The sequence below is a fragment of the Notolabrus celidotus genome, chromosome 17 (genome assembly GCF_009762535.1).
Source record: "Notolabrus celidotus isolate fNotCel1 chromosome 17, fNotCel1.pri, whole genome shotgun sequence".
Taxonomy (NCBI): domain Eukaryota; kingdom Metazoa; phylum Chordata; class Actinopteri; order Labriformes; family Labridae; genus Notolabrus; species Notolabrus celidotus.
Window position 1 is genome coordinate 30221920 of NC_048288.1, and position 20172 is coordinate 30242091.

The 20172-nt window shown below is 43.7% G+C and overlaps 1 protein-coding gene across 1 annotated transcript in view; it reads right to left on the reverse strand.

The window, feature by feature from the left end:
- The window catches only part of rnf152 (ring finger protein 152), an 80616-nt gene extending 70550 nt beyond the window's left edge, over positions 1 to 10066 (reverse strand). The window contains exon 1 of the mRNA XM_034706948.1: positions 9720 to 10066. The gene's annotated coding sequence lies outside the window, so the exon portion shown is untranslated. The remainder of the gene's footprint in view (positions 1 to 9719) is intronic.
- Positions 10067 to 20172: the final 10106 nt, after the last annotated feature.

The following is a 20172-nucleotide window of genomic DNA, read 5'->3' on the forward strand; positions in this document are numbered from 1 at the left end:
ATGGTCTAGGTCATTAAGGGTTAATCAGTTTTTGAGTTACATTTCCTTCACTTGGAGAATAAAGAGAGAGGAGAATATAAAAAATGTGTGAAGAACTAAACCCTTAAGTTATACAAGACAACACCCTGGCTATTTGAGGCGCTTGCTGTTATTGGTGTCCTTACACTTGCAGGAATGTTAAATTAAACAACACATCTGGATATATAAGATTAATGGTTGGTTTAATCAGTTACTAAAGTACTCAGTCCTACTTTATACACATACTTTAGTCTATACTGTGCATCATATCTCATTCATTGTGCTGGATATGACAGTGTTGTGGCTAACCTAAGCTTCAAAAAGAGACAATTCAATCAGCGTAGGACCTTCAAGCTTCTTTCAATCTGTTGCAGATGTGTCTTTAGGTTGTACAAGCTTCTTCACACATTCACGGCATGAATGAATACCTCCGTATAGTGCCCACAAGTCTGCACGAGTCAAGTTCCTTCTCTTGATCCGACAACTGGAGCAAATTAAACTCACTGATGCGTTTGAATAACTCCGATAACTTCCAGATCTCGACTCCGCTCTACGTTTCTCCACTGCAGCAGTGTTTCAGCAGCTTTAAATTAAAGAGAGCACCAATAAAAAATGAGTGTTTCTTCATCTAGTTTATTTATTCATCCAGGTGATTACGACGCCCCGGCTTGGACTGAAAAATGTGAGTCTTTGTCCAAGAACGGGGAAGCTTTATGGTGCCAATCCATCTTCTCTTGGTGTGTTATGAGTCTTTAAAGTGTGTAAACACATGATTACCACAGTTTCATCCATCAGGTTTCACTTAATGTGCACAATCCAATCTGATTTGTGTGATTGCCCCTCTCTCACCGCCTGATTATAACCTGGCACGACAAAATGCAACTCTCTCCAACAAATACGCATCGTGTGAACTCGTGCGGTGGTTGTTTAGAAACCTGGAAGGGAAAAGGCATCAAATCAAGGCTCCTCGAGTGCTCCTGTGTTCTTTGTTTGAAGATCTGGCTTCATCTCCGCTCTGACTGAACCCTTGTGTTTAAGTGGACTACTTGTCCTCCAGTGTCCTTGTTGTTGTTGTTGTTGTTTTTGCAACATGTGGTGCTGTTTGTTCCTGCTCCTACATAGTCTCCTTATGAGTCATCGACACTGCTCTCTGCTCGGGTACTACACTTGAGAAACACGGGGGGAGAAATGCACAAATCAACATTTACATGAGGTTTAATTATTAGAATAATAATCAAGAAAGGTAAAGAGAAGAACGTCCCTGCAGCCAAAGAACCTCCATGGCTGTGAGAGTTACAGGTGTGATCTGGATCAGCTGCTCTACCTTGATTTACAGAGGCATGGTTGGTGAAGTGCCCTCGAACTGAAGGAGTTTTAGAGAGATTGAGTTGGAGGACAAAGATAATCAACTTCAACTGTTAAAAATTGACGCCTCTGTGTACAAGAAAACCCAATCAACTGACCAGAATCCATTCTTAGATCCTTGTGATTGATTTCTAACAGTCAGGGTCCGGGAGGCAGACACCCTCTCTACTACCCTGGCTCAGGCTTGGACCAGCTCTTAGTCTCTCTCCTCTCTCTGCCTGTCTCTTACTTTAGCTCTTCCTGTCCCATTAAAGTTACTAACCATAGACCTTTCTGGAGTCCCTGAGCTCCCTTGTCTCGTAGGTTCCTCCAAAGAGCTCATAGTCCCCTATCACCCCTCTAGAACGCTACGCTCCCAGCCTGCAGGCCTGCACTTCGTACCTTAAGTCTCTAAAAGAAGTATGGGAGGTAGAACCTTCAGTTATCAGGTCCCTCTCCTTTGGAATCATCGACCAGTCAGGGTCCGGGAGGCAGACACCCTCTCTACTTTTAAGAGTAGGCTTCAAACTTTCCTTTTTGATAAAGCTTATAGTTAGAGCTGGATCAGGCTTGGACCAGCTCTTAGTTATGCTGCTATAGGCTTAGACTGACACACTGGGATCCTGTCTCAGCCATATCACTTCCTGTTACGCTTCCTGAGCTCCCTTGTCTCGTAGGTTCCTCTGGATCTCTGCTGCTGTGGACGTGCCAGACTCCAGCTGCTACAACTACTACTATCCGTCTCACCACTATCATCTCTCTCTCTCTCTCTCTCTCTCTCTCTCTCTCTCTCTCTCTCTCTCTCTCTCTCTCTCTCTCTCCTCTCTCTCTCTCTCTCTCTCTCTCTCTCTCTCTCTCTCTCTCTCTCTGTCTCTCTCTCTCTCTCTCTCTCTCTCTCTTCATCTCCCTCTATCCCTCTCTCCAACACGGTCTCAGCAGATGTGTGTCTAACATGAGTCTGGTCCTGCTGGAGGTTTCTGCCTGTTAAAGGAAGTTTGTCCTTGCCACTGTAACTTGCTAAATGCTGCAAAGTGCTCTGCTCATGGTGGATTAAGATGAGATCAGACTGAGTCCTGTCTGTAAGATGGGACTGGATCTGATCCGGTCTTGATGTTGGGTCTTTGTTAATAATAGAACATAGAGTACGGTCTGTGTCTGTGTTGTTGGATGTTCACGTTCTTGCAGCATAGGAACTACACTGACAAATCTGTCGTTATAGTCATCATGTGTGGGATATCTCACATTTCAAGCATCTGTTCCAGCTTCAGAGAGGGCCAGGCTCTAGGTCTGATCAGAATTACCATTTCAATGGACTCATTAGACTCTAAATTAAGTGATTTGACGCATGCAAAGTGGTTCAAATGTTGGCAAAACAACAAATCTAAAGAAGAGGAGGGTGAGCTTTAAGTCTCAAAGCAAAGGGTTTGTTCACTTTAAGCCAAAGCTGAAACCACCACAGTCCAGTTCTGTTCCTTCCCTGCAGGAGGCTCCTTTATGTCCCCCTGCTGTTCCCCCCTTGTGGGGCAAACATGTGGAAATAACACAATTATTCCTCCCTGAGAGAAACAATCAGATTAAGCGTTTATCTGGTTATTAGGCTTTAATTCTTTCTTGTTGAACAGATTTCTGGAGCATACAATTAACCCCGTCTGATCGGGCCAGGCTCGTCCACACGGGTGATGATATGTTGCATTTGAATTCTCATTATGCAGGTTTTTATTGGACTTTGAGGGTCCAAGGTTAGATAAGCTGATTAAAATGCAGACGGATGCAGAGGAGAGTGCATTGCTTCACTGCGATTGCATGCAGGACAAAGAACCTGGAAGGTAATAAAGACCCTGTGGCTACAGAGGCCACCTGAGCAGGTTTATCTGGCCTGGATCACAATCTTTAAATTCCTTGTTGGGTCAAAGCACAACACAACACGCTGCAGCAGTCAAAGACAAGACAAACAGGCTGATATCTAAATCTGAACACGCTGCGTTGTCACAGGAACTACATGCACATAGATCTAAAGTCTGCACCGTGCTTCAGGCTGCAGGGAGACTCAGAAACACATCACACAATAGGTGATAAGGTACGATCTATACGGCTGTGAGCACAAAAAAACAACACCCAGAAATAACCTGAGAGGGTTTTTACAGAGAGGGAAGTCGTAAAGGTTTACTGCTCGCAGAACAACAAACTGACATAAAGTCTGCAACACAGAAATCCTGTAGAATTAAAGAAGAGTTGACACTTCTTGAATGTTTCATGAAGTCCAGTTGCTTCAATTTAGAGTTTTGAATAAATAAAAAAAGCAGAGGGATTATGATTCATGAACAAAGAAGACCTACATACACAACACACCAAACTTTCGCCTCTATCCTTGCAGATAATTCTCCCACTCTGACCCGTTTCCTGCATTTTTTTTACAGACTGCTTCCAACTTTGCATGTGAAAGAACACCGCAGAGAGAGTAAACAAGCCACCTAACAGTGCATTACAGCCTTGAATCACACTCTTAAGGTGGTTTAGGGTGAAAGACAGCAGAGTTTGCATTTTAAAAAAACACATGATAATGAAAGGAGGAGACTGGAGAGTGCTCTGTAAGTGGCGGAGAAGCACACAAAGCACTTATTTCACTCAGTGGAATGCAGAATCTGACTTTCCAGGCATTTAAAGCAGATTTTTTTTTTGCTGTAACAAAAGGGTGACAATGACTTTAAAGCAGCAAACAGAAACCCCCCTCCTACTGTCTGGAGAGGAAGCATTAAGATAACACAAAGGATGTCTGATAGAGGAGCACAGAGGATCAGATAAAGCAGGATATGTCTGCAGAAGGAAATCAAGCTTCCAAGTAGCAGAATTCAACAAAGCATGTCCTTATAATGTGTTTTTATTCTACAGAATTAAAGCTTTGACACACCTACACACCTCACACGCAGAAGTGTGTGAACAAAAGCTCCACAGAGGAGGATGCTGACCTCACCTTTCGTGACAAAACAAAAGCAATCAAGCCCCTCAGAAGGAACTTTGTTGCGTTTCCTGCACGCACAGCAGAACCTCCAACCCTGCAACCAGACTCCCCTTCAGTGGATCCATCATTTTAACACAAAGGAGGAGAAATCTGCAGCTTACCTTTTGTTATTCCTGTGCAGCAGCAGCAGCAGTCCTGTGTGTGTGTGTGTGTGTCTCCTGCAGGATCATGCACGCATGTAATCGGGTCACAGCAGCAGTGGTTGCGAAATTGTTGACGCGCGCTTCGCCTTGTTTGGTGTGCGGCTGTTTTCTTCCTGCGATTCAAACCAGCGAAAAACACCCAAAAATCCCTCCCACCACTCAGCCTCTCTCTCTCTTCCTCCCTCTCTCTTCCTCCCTCTCTCTCTGAAAGCGGATACGCCCTCTCACTGTACAGAGAGAAATGTTCTTCACACATAAGAAGCTCCAGCGTGAGAAGAAGGAAACCGTGTCAGCAGCACCACAGGCTGAGGCTGGATGATGTGATGTCTGGCCGGCTGTGAGGAGCCCGAGCAGGCAGACAGGAGTCCTGCTTGCACCGCTGGGTTTGGTGGCTCTGGCTGCACTGTAAAAAATGTCCACAGTGAGATGAGTCTGTGGGCTGTCACAGTTTTTTACAGTCAGGACAAAGAGGCATGGTCTGACCTTTTGTTCATGCCAGGGAACAAACTAGGGATGTCCAGATACGATTTTTTAATACTGAATATTTGCATTTACATCAGGGGTTCCCAAAGTATGGGTAGGGACCAAGCTGCAACCTCCAGTCTAAAAATATGAATCCAATGTGGAAGTGTTATAAACTGCAATTCATTGAGTGTCCACTAGAGGCTGGCTGCAGAAACACCAGAAAGCACATACACACCCATTCAAAGAAGACGATCTTTACAGCAGAAATAAACATGTTTACAGCCTGGTTCAAAAAACGGCTTCGGACTAAGTAGCTGATTTCTCTATCGGGCGAATTTTTGTCTAACACGACGGTTCAGAAGATATTAAAGGTGACAAATTCTGCTCTTTTTCATCAACATATATTGGTCTAAGTGGTCCCCAAAACATGTCTTTAAAGTTTATGCTCAAAAAAACACTTTGAAATCAGATTCTGGTCTGCCTGAAAAACCCTCTTTTTCAGCCCTGCTCAGAACAGTCTGTTTTCTCTCTAACCACGCCCCCTCGGGAAGTGGGTGTGGCCTCGGCTCTCCAGCACGTTGATCTAATGTTTACATGTTGGCTGAATATACACGGCTGCTCACAGACCCGCGTTACTTCAACCCTCTGAATCTGATCCAGAATCTGATCCTGACGGAGAGGCGCCTGCAGCAGGACCTTTCTGAAGGATTGGTCACAGATTTAGTGTTTCTTGTTGTTTTATTTGTCAGCATGTCGACGTGTGTCTTGGTACACAGCTACCAACATGTAGCTATGTGGCTATGCTAACTAGCTAACTTATCCATGATAAATAAAAATCATCCACTAGATCTTCAAATCTGCAGACGTGGGGAGTAAAACCGACCTTTGTGTTTATTAAGACAGCCTACAACTAGCATGCCTCCCTCCTAAGCTCCTTGTTAGCACACATGTGTGCAGGGAATGAAAAACAGAGGAGGGGTTGAGTTGTATTTTATACAGTCTATGGGCTGAACAAGCTCCGAGCTCTGACTTCCTGTTACAGACCGGATGGCGTTGTGACGTATGAAAAACACTGCCGTTTCAGCACACATTTACAGAAAGGTGGAGAAATCAGAACAGGGGCAGAATGGATTCTTTTCATTCTCGGGGGGTTTGTAGACAGGGACACATATTTCAGGTAGAGAACCATTAAAAAGTCGATTTTGCATGATATGTCACCTTTAAGACTGATTTGACTAACAGGCGGGAACACATAGCTGTTGGTTAGGAGGCTCAAGCCCCGCCTCTTTACCTCCCACTTTGGCTGGTTGAGCTCAGCATTTCCAATATGGCTCCCACCGACGATTGTCCATTATATATACAGTCTATGGGTGCAACACATCAGTTGAGAGGAAGATAGAAATTAAGAAACTACATGATTATTTCTTTAATATTCTGTCATGAAAGAAGATTTATTCTCATATTTTCAAAGTTAGCTGTGTTTCTGAAATTCCTCTCCCATCCTCTTGTAATCACAATACAGAGGTAGTTTTTACATGAAGCATCACTGTCAGAGAAAGTACCAGGTCGCTCCACCTTGGGTGCAAAAATGTAGATCTAGAAGTCTAAATTTAGCTCAAGTGACCTGATATTTTTTGCAGTGTGTCGCTGCACAGACAGCCCCTCTGAAGAATGAGAAAGTGTTTCCTCAGTGATAAGTCAACTTAGGACAGATTCGCCTTATTTGAGCTGATTATCGCTCAACCAAATACAAGCTCTCTTTTTTAGTCCCGGGGTGCATAAAGTCCTCGCTTTGAGACGTAACGTTCAAGGATGCAATTTAATATAATAGACCAAAACCAGAGCAGACTATTGCTGTCTCTCCAAATCCTCAAAGGAGATTTAAAAAATAGCAGAAATTATGACAAAGTCTGAATCAGTTCTCTCCCGAGCTCAGCAGACACATCCACGCGGCTCCACACGGCTCCCCACGGCTCCCCTGGGAGGGTTATAACGATCTCCTGCCAACGAAGAAGAAGCTCCGATTTCCTCTAAAAATGAATTCATCGCCGACAGAGTGAACGCCGTAATTAAATGTGGTGACCAGAGTATAATTAAAAGCAGTGGCAATTAAATTTTGCAGGAATACGGCTGCAGTGTCTCGCAGTTTTGGGTTAAATTATTAATGGGAACCCTGAGGATGCGTTTAACAAGATGCTATATTTATCTATGTGTGTGCAAGTGTGTGTGTTTCAGCGTGTGCTTGAATATATTAGAAGCCACCTGGGCTGCAGGCCCGAGCTTCAGGTCCCTCCGGAGCCCGCTGACAGTATCGCTGCAGTGTTAGCGCTCTTTGATATATTTGCTTTAATTATGGAGGATAATGAATTTAAATTCCTGATGCATCAAGGCGCTGAAATGGCAACTCACCCCTGGAGCCCATAAATGTCTGATACTGCTCCAGGCTCCTCCAGGGGACTTCGGGGGAATCTTGTACGAGATTGAGATGATTAAGATAGATTAGCTTCTGGAATGCTAATGTTGACTTTTGGCGCTGAATTCTGGCTGTGGCCCCGAGGATGCACGACGAATACAGTGGTGTGTTTCTTTTCCCACTGAGATTAATGCTAACCATGCGCCAACGGATAAATGTTAGCTATCAAGAGAAATCAAGGGAAGTTAGATCCCTTCACTGCATGTTTGCACCTTGGTGGTAAAAAATTTCTTTCCATCCATCCATCCATTTACTTCTGCTTGTCCAGGGTCGGATCTTGGGGGTGGCAGCCCAAGCAGATCGACCCAGACATCCCTCTCCTGGTAACACTGTCCAGCTCCTCCTGGCGATACCAGAGGTGATACCAGACCAGGTGGGATATATAAACCCTTGAACAGGTTCTGGGTCTACCCCAAGCAGCAACCTCCAGTCTCAAAATAAGAAGGCCATGCGAAAAGTGTTATAAACTGCAGTTCATCGAGAATCCACTAGAGGCTGGCTGCAGAAACACAGGAAACCACATACACACCCATTCAAAGAAGACGATCTTTACAGCAGAAATAAACATGTTTACATCCTGGTTAAATTTTTTTCTGACGTGATGGTTCAGAAGATATTAAGATTACGCCCAAATAAGGACATGACTGACTTGATTGACAGGCGGGCACACATAGCTGTTGGCTAGGAGGCTATAGCCTCTTTGGGTCACACTCTTTTGGATGAGTTCAGCATTTGCAATATGGCTCCCGCCGACGATTGGCTTCAAAGCAGCGCTCAGGAACAGATGGGTGACATCAAGGATACTATGTCCATTATTTATACAGTCTATGGTTTACCAGTTGGAGGTGCCTAGAACACCTCTAAAGGGAGGCGTCCAAATGCACGAACCACCTCAGCTGGCTCCTTTCGACACGAAGGAGCATCGGCTCTACTCCAAGCTCCCTCCAGATGTCCGTCCTCCTGACCCTCTCTCTAAGGCAGAGCCCAGACACCCTTAGGAGGGAACTCATTTCAGCCGCTAGTAACCGCAATTTCATTCTTTCAGTCATGACCCACAGCTCATGACCATAGGTGAGGGTTGAAACGTAAACCGACTGGTTGAATTGAAAGCTCTGCCTTCCAGCTCAGCTCCCTCTTCACCACAACGGTCCGGTACCATGCCCGCATAACTGCTGACGAAGCACCAATCCGCCTGTCGATCTCAAGATCAAGATTCACTTTATTGTCATTTCCGTCGTATTTTCATACTCAGTGAAACAAAATACTGTTTCTCAACCAGCTTTATTTCACAGTGCAAAATAAAAAGACTCTAAAGACAGGTTTAAACACTGGAAAAACAAGCTAGAACATTTCAAGACATGTTAAAAAAAACACATAAAACACAGTATTAGCAGCTAGATAGACCAAAGGGTAGAAAGTGCATCTGTCAGTGAAGTGTTTAATCACTAGGAGAGGCCGCCGCAAACGTTGGTCGCGCCACCATGCTGGTTAGACACGCTCCATTTTACATCCACTCGCCAACAACACCTCGAGATACTTAAATTCCCTCTCTTGGGGCAAAGACTTGAGAACCATGGCCTCAGACTTGGAGGGGCCGACTCTTATCCCAGGCAGGATGGGGCTTTTTGCAGCATGTATTTCTTAAAGTTGAATCTAAGCTCAGAATGTTGGGGCAACAATCTGGTGGCCGTTTCACAGCGCTGTTCCTTTAAGAACAGTGCTAACCTTTAGCTAACGTAAGAGTGAATATTGCATTTGTTTCACCTCACACTTAAATGTTGATGCCTCTAAGATGAAGCACTCTAAACAAAGAAAGAGAAGAGAAAGAGCTTGCAGCAGGAACAAATCTTCCTGGATATCCCAGAATTTCTTCCATTACTTTCGTGTACGTAGCTCCTCCGAATCAAACTTGCAACAAAAACTCAAATTTGTTCTGCAAAAAGATGGGAAACACTCCAGTGTGTGTTTTTAGGACACTTCATAGTTACTTTTTGATACCCCTAGATAACTCTGCATGTCATGTTTCACAAGAACATGAACAAATTGTGCCTCTGAGATTATTCGTGTTCGAATCTTCAAAACTTTGCAGGGGGAGTAATACTGAGCTTTATCCAACATTCAGATAAAAGCTGATTATTTTGTTCTTCATGCAAAAAGAAGTTCAGCTTTTAAGATCAAACCTGAATATCACACAAAAAGGCATCATCTGCTCTGATGTGCGTGTGTACGAATCGTTCCCAGGGAGAGCGACGCTTACCTTCAAGTCTGGCTTGGGATGAATCCTGCATGTTTGTTCCTTTTACTCTGAGTAGAACAAAGCAGAAGAAAAGTGAACAACTCTAATCAAGGCTCACTTTCTCTACAAATAAAATGATCCGAAGAAGACGTGCTCTCCGTCAACATCCACACTCCCTCCGTCTGCCCACGTGAATCCGAGGCCTGTGGGCGATTAATTAAAGCGACGACATGCAGGGTTCAGCCGGTCTGTCAGACCTGCCAGTCATCAGAGCGGCGTGACAATGATCTGACCATCACCGGCTTAATTGGCATTCGGAGGACACGCTCTCCTCACTGTAGGCTAAGTAAACACACAGCCGGGCAAGATGCAACCTTCACTCCTCGTTTCTCTTGATCAATAATCCTCCAACGCCACCTCTGTCAACAGGAAAACAGTTACAGGAGCTTTTATCTTAGCGTGTGACATGGCTGTGCTTCAATATTTGGGTTGTTTTGCAGTTTAAAGCTTAACTGTCAGGCTTTTTGTTTTTGGGAGGCTTTCCTTATTGCTCTCCATATGCATACGGATGTGAATGGAGCTTTTTATCTGTCCTCTATGTTTATTTTGTTTGCATTTCTGCACGTTTTCTCAAAGCTTACGGATGGACTAAATGTTGCAGTACCATCTGAAACTACGGGGGGCAGTGTTGAGCTGCAAAATACAACAAAGAAGACTTGGAAATGGTGGATTGTATGCATTGGTAAGGACTGCAAACATATGATGTTGCCTTGCTCAGGCACAAGAATGGACAGCTACAACCATAGACTGTATTAAAAATGGATGTAGTATCCGTGATGTCACCCATCTGTTTCTGGAGCGACATTTTGAAGCCTATCGTCGACCATATTGGAAATGCTGAACTCAACCTAACTGCTGTCAAGCTAGTGTGACGTAAAGAGGCGGGCTTTGAGCCTCCTCGCTAACAGCTACAGGGTTCCCGCCTGTCAATCAAGTAAGCCATGTCCTTATCTAGGCAAAACTCACAAGTTTAATATCTTGTAACCTCCGTGCAGAGTGTGCCGATAGAGAAATTAGCTATTCAGACTAAACTCATTTTAGTTGGTTTATTTCTGCTGTAAAGATCAGCTTTTTTCAATGCGTGTGTATGTGGTTTCTGGTACTTCTGGAGCCAGCCTCTAGTGGACACTTGAGGAACTGCAGTTGGCTTCAATCCTCCTCTTCTCTTTCGCTTAGCTAAAACAGAACAGTTCGGCCGAGATCGGACAGGAACTGAAGGCCTATCTATTGACTCGGAGTGGCGCCCCCTAGTGGATACATCGTTAAACATCTATAGCAACATAACTGACCTGTAGGAGTATGAAGTAGTGACGCTTGTAATGTTTAAAATTGACTTATTTTCATAGGCGAAGCAAAATAAGACTTAAGCTTGTAAGGACTAAATTCTGGATACACTCTAACACACATCGGCCATACTCTATATGATTTTAGAAGACCGGAGTACTGGTGGCCTAGCGCTTTAAGTGTCCCACGTATGGAGGCTATAGTCCTCGTCGCAGAGGTCGCCGGTTCGACTCCTGGCCTGTCGACTATTTCCTGCATGTCATCCCCCTCTCTCTACTCCCCACATTTCCTGTCTCTCTTCAGCTGTCCTATCCAATAAAGGCGAAAAAGCCCAAAAATATAACTTTAAAAATAAATAAATAAATAAGTAAAAGACCAGTTGTCTTTGTTTTGTAAGGAGAATACATCTTGATTTCTGACTAGTTTATGTTACTAGTGGAAAGCTAGTCACATGACATCAGATGATAAAAGCCAGATTATAGCCTAACCTCGTAGACGTGAAGTTTTAGGACCAATGTCAAGAAAGTCTAGCATGTTTGATTGTGCTCTCTGCCTTCTACAGTCGTATCATTGGCGTTGACCAATGAGAGCACAGAGCGCTCTGCACCTTTAAGAGTTACGAACGTAAAGAAACAAAACGGTGAAATGAAAGAATAATGATGAAGTTGTTGCTGCAAGATGGAACAACCTTGCATTACTCTCCTGGTTTTTACATAACAATGACAAGGACATTGTTTAACGTAGACCCAGATACAGTTCTCCGACCTTGCTCCTCAATCTTCCTGCATATGACCCTGTGGACGTAGTCATTATGCTGATGTGTCCTCCGTCCTGCTTTGAGTGAACTGAGTCAGATACCTGTTGTGAAAATTGCATTGTGAAGTTGTAGAGGTGAGGCTTCTTCTTCCTCTCAAAAGTTGAACAGCTCAGTGTGTGACTGTTTTGTAATTTTGTTCATTAAGAAAACTGTTGAAAACAGAAATAGCAGCATCAGAGGGTTGTGCATAAAATAAGTCTGATTATACGTGTGCTGATTCTGAATCAATCAATTCTGAAACCTCGACTGCTCTCTCTCTTCATCAGACAAAAACACTCCTGCTTTTAGAAAACAAAGGTACGTGTATCTGATGCTCCAATGCTGTGAGGACTCAGTGTTAAGGTGTTTTTCAACTGAAGGTACTTTACCCCAGAACTATGTGCTTTTTCGACTGCAGGAACCAGGGTCTAACTTTAGTTCCTTGGAGGGTTATCTCCCCTTGAAAAGCCCCTGCTTTTCAAATGTCCAGGAACTTTAGGGGGCGGGGCCTGCAGTGCTGAACGTGTCTGATTGGTAGAGTACCCTCAATGGTTTTGCTTCACCCTCCATCCTCAATAACATCACACACACCTGTGATTCACTTGGTTTAATAATTCCTGAACATTAATCTTCTCTGAGCCTGATAGTGTGAATGCGTCTCTGTCAGCTCCCGGTGTTACAGTCTGGAGAGTGACCCTGTAAACTGGAGACCTTCAGCTGAACGTGTCAGTGTTTGTGGAGTTTACAACAGCTGTTGAAGCACAGAGGGAGTCCTCAGGAATGCATCCTAGTTTACTTTTTATTCAAATGTCATTTGAATAAATACGCTCGACTTAAAAGCAATCTATTAGTGATTTTAAAGCAGCGTTGAAACAGCTTTGCTACTCAGGCTTGTCTCCTTCCAAGTGTTGAGTCTGTAAATCTTTCTGCAATAAAGCACGATGTGAAACAGCCCGAGCTGAGTCTCCTCCATGCTAACAGGCTAACCCAAGACTTCCACCACAACGCAGCACAGAGCAGGACCGCCGGACAGCTGGAGTCATGTGACCGAGGTTATCCCGCGGTAATTCCTGAATCAAGGATTCGTTGGATGTTGTCTTTCTGGTCCTCTGAAAAACCTCTGATCTGTTGACTCCAGGCCTGGCTCCGCTCATCATGACTTTGGTTTGTTGTTGTAGTTAAGTGAAATACGATCTGGTGATAACACAGAGTGTTTTATTCTGAAAATGAACCAGGTGTTTTCTTTTTGTTTTGGTGAAACCTGACTTCCTGTCCCGCTCCGTTGCTGGCATCCTGCAAAAATGGAAGTCTTGCATATCTGATCTGAAGGGCTCTGACCTGCTGGATCGCAACGGAGCGGATCCAGTGGAAGTTAACACATCGACTAGAATAGAAACCTATCAGATCCAGTGCTGTGACGGATTTGAGACGGACCGGACACAGATCTGGTGGAACTGTTGTCTCGCTCACAATGATGCCGGCCTTCTATGGCGTCATCTTTGTCTTACTGCCCTCTACCTGTCTGGCTTGTAGGGCAATTCCTTTTTTTCCCTCCATACTTCACTGGCCTGATTTGCATCATCTTCCCGGGACTTAACAATGGGGCCACATGAACCATTTAGTTCCTGAAAGAGTAGTTCTTGGGGCTAAAAGTCCCTGTATCTTCTGGTCGAAATGCACCTTTAGTTTCTTCTGCATCAAATCCACCGTGTTGTTGTATTAACACACGTCACCGTCTTCTTTGTTGACTCTTTCCCCCCCTCCTCCTCCTCCTCTTCCTCCTCCTCTGCTCTGATTATGAATGAACACTGAAAACACACACCGTGCTTCAGTTCCTGGAAAAATTAGGTCAGTTGTTGAACGGAGCAAAGACTCCATGTGGGACATGAGAGCTGGCACACTTCTGTGGAAATTTTCACAGCTCCTGTCGACAAAACATCCAGCACCTGGTACCACTCCAGGCTGAAAAGAGAGCGATCCAGAGTGGGAGGAAGAGGAGGGGGTGTCGTCTTCCTCTGCAGAGCATCATCTCAGAGAGTGTGACTTTTGTGTGATTGTGTTCATAAGCACACGCAGCACAAAGACAAATTCCTCAAGCGTGCAGTGTTTTCCTCAAATAAACAAAGGTGATTTTGAGTTTTACTCCCCGTCTCACCCCTTCTCCTCCCCCTCTCTCCCCCATTATATACACTGTGTTTCCTGTGCTTCCATGGGAGCTTCTAATTGCCTATTGTGCTCGCTGCTCAGCTGTCTGGGTGATGTGCAGAGACAAGCAGCATCCTCAAAATAAATTCATGTGTTCTCCTGAGGATCTCTGAGAAAAGCTTTCACATGATTTCTCTCCCATGCAACCCTCTCACCCTTCTTCTCCTCCTCCCCGTCCTCCTCCCCCATTCCCCGTCATGTCTATTGTAATGTGAAAACTTATGTCAAGTGGAAGCGTAATGTACGTGGAGTGGAAAGTGGGCATGCGAAGCCTCGTTCCCAGAGCAACGACGTGAAAAAAAAAAGTTGAGCAATTTGTCATTTGTTCTCGCCGCAGAAGTTTGTTGAAGGTTGATCTTGGAACAGAAGCTGTGCGACGTTTTCCGTTTCCACTCAGATGAGTCGAAAAGTCAGAGAAGGAAAGACAAAAGAGTGTGTGGGAGAAGCTTGTTATTATCTCTGCAGAGGGATGTCAGTGATATATCCTGGCTGGAGATGGAAATGGAAGAAATTGAGGGTTCAAAAAAGAGTTTCTTGCAAATCAGTGAATCAGTGCTGCGAATAAAAAAGTTGACTTCATATCACTGGATTCATCCGTCACCTTGAAGAACTACAGCAGAGGTTTAGTTACAGTTTTAATGCCATAGTTATGTTGTATAAGCCTATAAGAAATCTAAACCTGACCGTCACATCTGCAAAGATGGCTGCACTTCTTATTGCCAATCCTCTTCAATACAGTGTGATGCTCATTTTGTAAATTATGCACCCATTAACATTTGAATAGAAGATTAGTATACCTCCTTCTCATCCAAATATAGTCAGCTCTGACTCCAAGAAGAAAGTGGCAGCAGGCATAATGCCAGTTAAGGCCTGTGTCCACTAACTGAGCATAGTGTTAGTTCAGGCATAAGCTCCGCCCACAGAACATCAGCTGATCATAACACCAGCCCATAGTTGCTGCTTCTCTTTCTGCTTCCCTGCACCAGTTCCACCTCAGCTCCTCCTTTCTGCTGTGTCTGATTTTACCAGTGTCATATGTATTCTCACTGATGCTCGCTCTGTTCTGTATCCAGAGGGACTTTGCTGATGCTCTGCCTGTCTTGGCTTTTCATGTGTGCACATGAAAGAGAAACGACGTGTGCTCTCTCCAACTCTTGCTTTGGCTCATGGAAAGGCAGGGGGTTTTGGGGGCCTATATTCTTGACTTCTATATTCTCTCATCCAAGCGTCTCTGACGGCCAAATTCCACCAGATCCGTCTCCAGTCTGTCTCCGATTGGTCACGGCATTGGATCTGATAGGTTTCTATTCTACTCAATGTGTTAACTTCCACTGGATCCACTCCGTTGCGTTCCAGCTCTGTCTCTGATCCAGCAGGTCGAAGCCCTCCAGATCAGATACACAAGACTTCTATGTTTGCCAGGTGCCGGAGCACGACGCATCAATCTCAACAGAGCAGATGCAGTGGGACAGGAAGTCAGGCACCAAAACAAAATAAAAACATCCGGTTAATTTTCAGAATAAAACACTCAGATCGTAGACAAGAAACTAATCAGACATGTTTTTTTTATAGGCACAATTTCCAGTTGTAGAACTGCTATTAAAGGGACATAATTCCTTTATGTTGATGAAAACAAGAGGCATCAGAATGACTGGAATTTAAGTTGCTAAAATAATGTCCTCACTTTGTTGGGTTAAGTTTGGGACTATCTAAAACCTGGATGTCGAGTTCTCGGCTAAATTGTTTAAATGTAACTTCATCAGATTGGATCCATTTAAAACAGGTTAATTGGACAGTTTAGATGTTCCACATATTTGAAAAGATAATATATCTCACATGAAATATTCAGTTTAAAAGTGACGGCGAGGATCTTTAAGTTTTAGTGGACTTTGGCGCCCCCTGTGGACAAAGTATGTAACATGTAGTCCCCTTTAAAGCATTTGGTAATCCAGATGTGGTAGTGTTCAGAAAGACTGATCCAAAATGAAGTTCTATCAGACAGAAAATGAATGGAAACAACAAGAACAAGAGATGTAGAAAGGACACGGAGGTAAAGTAGGGCAACATCCATGAACCGTCCTGATTCTCGAATCCAGCAGACTGAAATTAAGCTTATCCGTTAAACGAGTGCAATCAGTGAATCTCAGTGGCTCATCAGAGGATCTGCCCGGCCCCCCATCTGCTCCCTGCCAGCTCCGCTCTACACTGCCTCAGCCTGCCGACTGATCGGACCCCGCAGGCCTGGCACCAGGTTCAGCCTCCATGATGAGGACATTTACATTTTAAGCATTTGGCTGATGCTCATGTGGAGCGTGATTTACAGTCAGCGGGACCTGAGGGCAGACGCTGACCTTGTGTGAATCACCGACCCTCTTTGTTTTACGATCTGAGCTGCTGCAGCGTGTTCACTGTCATGTTATCAGACGTGAGGAGAGGAGACGCAGCTTCACCGCAAACTTCATGCATTTAATTCTGTCTATCTGCGGGATGAGCTAATCATGCAGAGCCACTCAGTCACTGAGGCCTGACTAATGAACAAGCATATTGGATTAGTGTACTAACTGTTATTCACAGGGTTCATGGTGTGGAAAGGATAAATGCTGCTGTGAACTCTGTTTACTGATTTGTAAACAGGGACAACACTTTCTAGGTCGCACTTTCACACAACTGCCTTCAAAATAAAAGCCCATCAACATATTAAAAGCAGCGGCCATTTTCCATCTTAGATTAGATTAGATTAGATTCAATTTGCTGTCATTGGGCATGTCACAGGTACAAGCAATGGAATATAGTCATGCTGAATCGCCATTATAGTGGGAGGGCTTGAGATGGTATAAAAATTAGTCATGAGAGCAAGTGCAAAAACCTGCAGTTCCTAGAGTGTCCACTTGAGGCTGGCTCCTAAATCCAGAAAGTCAACTTTAATATTAGCTAGTTAACACTTACTAGCCTATTTAATGTACTGATTAAATACTGTTATCTCACAGCAGTTTATAGGCTTTCATATGTTGTTTTACTTCCTAGCTATAATTACAACATTTAGGTAGTAAATTCCTAGCCAAAATTCCGTAAGCTAGCAGTAAGTTCCTATCTTACATTATGTTAGCAAGAAAGTAAACCTTTAGCTATTTTTATGTTAGCAAGGCTGTTCGTTCCTAGCTAATATTTCCATTGATAGGCCGTTGATTCTTATTTTGTATTTCGTTAGCTAAGCAGTAAACAAGTTCCCCTTAGTTGCTGACCTGAAAGCCTTTATTTTTTTCAGCTAGGTAGTAAAGTCCTGGTTAATGTTTTTATGAGATTACCAGTAGTTTCCATGACAGTTTTCGTCATACAGGAAGTCATTTTAACCAAACCCTCCTTAGCTAGGCTTTAAAAACTTAGCTAAAGTATACTGGTGCATTTCGTAAGCTAGGCAGTTAGTTATTTGCCATTATTATGAAAGAGAAGTGGTGAATTCCTGGCAAATATTTATTTATCTTGGTAGTACTTCACTTGTTAGTATTATTAGCTTGACGGTAAACTCATTATGTTAGCTAGTCTTCAAAATCCTAGCTCATATTTCATCAGTGAGGTAGTTGAGTCGTTAAATACAATATCAGCAAAGCAGTCAGTTCCTGGCTAATATGACGTTAGCTTGGGAGCAAATCCCTGGCTATTATTTTTTGCTACCTTGACAGTAAAAATGAAGCAGATATTTTTTTAGCAAGCAACTTAAAGCCTTACAAATATTATGTTAGCTAGGCTTCAAATCCTAGCTCATATTTCATCAGCTAGGCAGTTAAGTCGCAAAGCAGTTAGTTCCTGGCTAATATGACATTAGCTGGGAACAAACTCCTGGCTTTAATCTTGCTAGCTTGGCAGTAAAAATCAGGGTAATATTTTGTTGGCAAAGAAATCAACTTATCACTAATATTACGTTTGCTAGGCTTCAAAATCTTGGCTCAGCAGTTAGTGCCTAGCTACGTTAGTAAGCTAGCTCTCCAGTTTAGGCAGAAAATGAATAGCTAACCTTTCATTAGCTAGGTTGTAAATCCCTTTGTATACTATTTTTAGCTAGGCAGTTAAGTCCTAGCTATTATCAAGTTAGCTAGAAATTGGTACCTTGTGTAACAACCAGTAACATGAGCTTTTACCCTTCACTAGCTAACAGGGCTATTAGCTTAACGGTGGCTGAGTGGCAACATTAGCTGTTTCCTAAAGGTCTACCTCCTTAGAGCCTTGTTGTTGTTTTGGCTAAAGACACAGGGGACTGAACAGCTATGTTTACCTACATCCACCTCAGAAGTCAAAGGTAGCTGAGGAGGAATTAGACACCTGGTTCCCTCTCTTGCTGTGAGCTAACCAGCTGCACTTTAAACTGATTGAACCCCAGCTGAGCCTCCGTAAACTGATTCGTCTCATTCAAAAACATCCATCTCAGAGCTATAACTCCAGGTAGAGGGTCAGCCAGGCCTTTTTTTCATTTCTTACCTGGGATAAACTCGATCCAACGTCAGAGTGTATCCAATTATACCGCCTGGCCTGCCTCATTCAGAAGGAGGTCACCTTAACTGCTATCTCTTCTTCATCGAGCAGAGATTGAAAAACGGGGGCTTGATTTTGTGATAGAGGTTTAGGCCGAAAGGTGGAGGGGGGGTATATCCGCTAAATACCAATCAGTGCCCCCTTTCCCCTTTCCTTCGTTTTGGAAAAATGCTTCAGAGGGGATAAAAGTGAGGAGAGCGATGCCAATTGGAGTGTGAAGTGCAGGCGGCAGTCAGGTGGTCGGTTGAAGCGTGAGTCAGCAGTTTGTGTTTTATTTTTTCAATCCTGAGTCTGATTTTTCTGCTTCTGTGTGAGTGGTTTCCTGCAGGTTCGTGCCTCCAAATCAAAGTGTTGTGGATGACACGTCTTAACCACTTACCTGTGTACCAAAGTGAAGCCATAACTACCCCCGACAATGGGTAATGACATCTTGCTGGTGATGTTTAAAGAGGTCGAGATCAGCTGATGGAGCCATAATATGGACTTGCTGCCTTTTCTGCAAACAAAAACACACATTCAACTTACCGATAAATCGTCAAACAACAGATTCTTGTGTTGGATTGAATCAAAACCATTAAATCATTAATTATATCACACTTGGATATATATTAGCATGATGATAACTAACAATAGAGACAGAAACCATGTTTGTGAGACAATCATGTGGTGTGTTTTTTAATTTCATAGTTTGACCCATGTCCCATCTGTTAACATGGAGGAGGCGGGCTTTACGGCTTATACTGCAGCCAGCCAGTAGAGGGAGCTCCAAATGTTTCGGCTCCACTTTAAGGGAGCTGTATTGTTGCTTAATTCTGGTCCTAAAAAATGAAGCCTATGCGGAAGTGCTAAAAACTGCAGTTCCTTGAGTGTCCACTAGAGGCTGGCTGCAGAAACACAGGAAAACACATACACACCCATTCAAAGAAGACGATCTTTACAGCAGAAATAAACATGTTTACAGCCTGGTAGAAAAAACGGTTTAAGTCTGAGTAGCTAATTTATCTATCAGCACACACTGTACGGGTGGCGAATTTATTTATAACTCAATATTTTTAAGGATATTCAACTTAAGAGTTTTGCCCAAATAAGGACATAGCTAGCTTGATTGACAGGCACGCACCCTGTAGCTGTTAGCGAAAAGGCTAAAGGCCCGCCTCTTTACCTCACACTAGCTCGGACGAAGTTAGGTTGAGTTCAGCATTTCCAATATGGCCCCCGCTTACGATTGGCTTCAAAATGCTTATATCCACATTTAATTTTAACAAGGACCAGGCACTACGTGGAGCTAACTTCCTGAGTCTTACAAACACAACAGACTGGCTCTATGACTCGATTGTAAGCTCCCAAGCTGACTAGATTCAAGAGGAACATGGACGCCAGTATGGAGAACAGTGTTGGTCCACTAATGTTAGAAAGTCTGAAAAAGTGCCCAAAAGTAAAGTTCAAGTAAACAGGATGTTGGGAAAGGGAATGCCTGATAAAGCACCTCTCCCTTTAACCGAGTCCTGATAGATTCTTAAATGGTCCGGTGTAATATGCTCTCTGATGCAGTTTAAATCAGCACGGTGGCCCAAATCTTCTTTGTCTTTGAAGCCAAGCTGA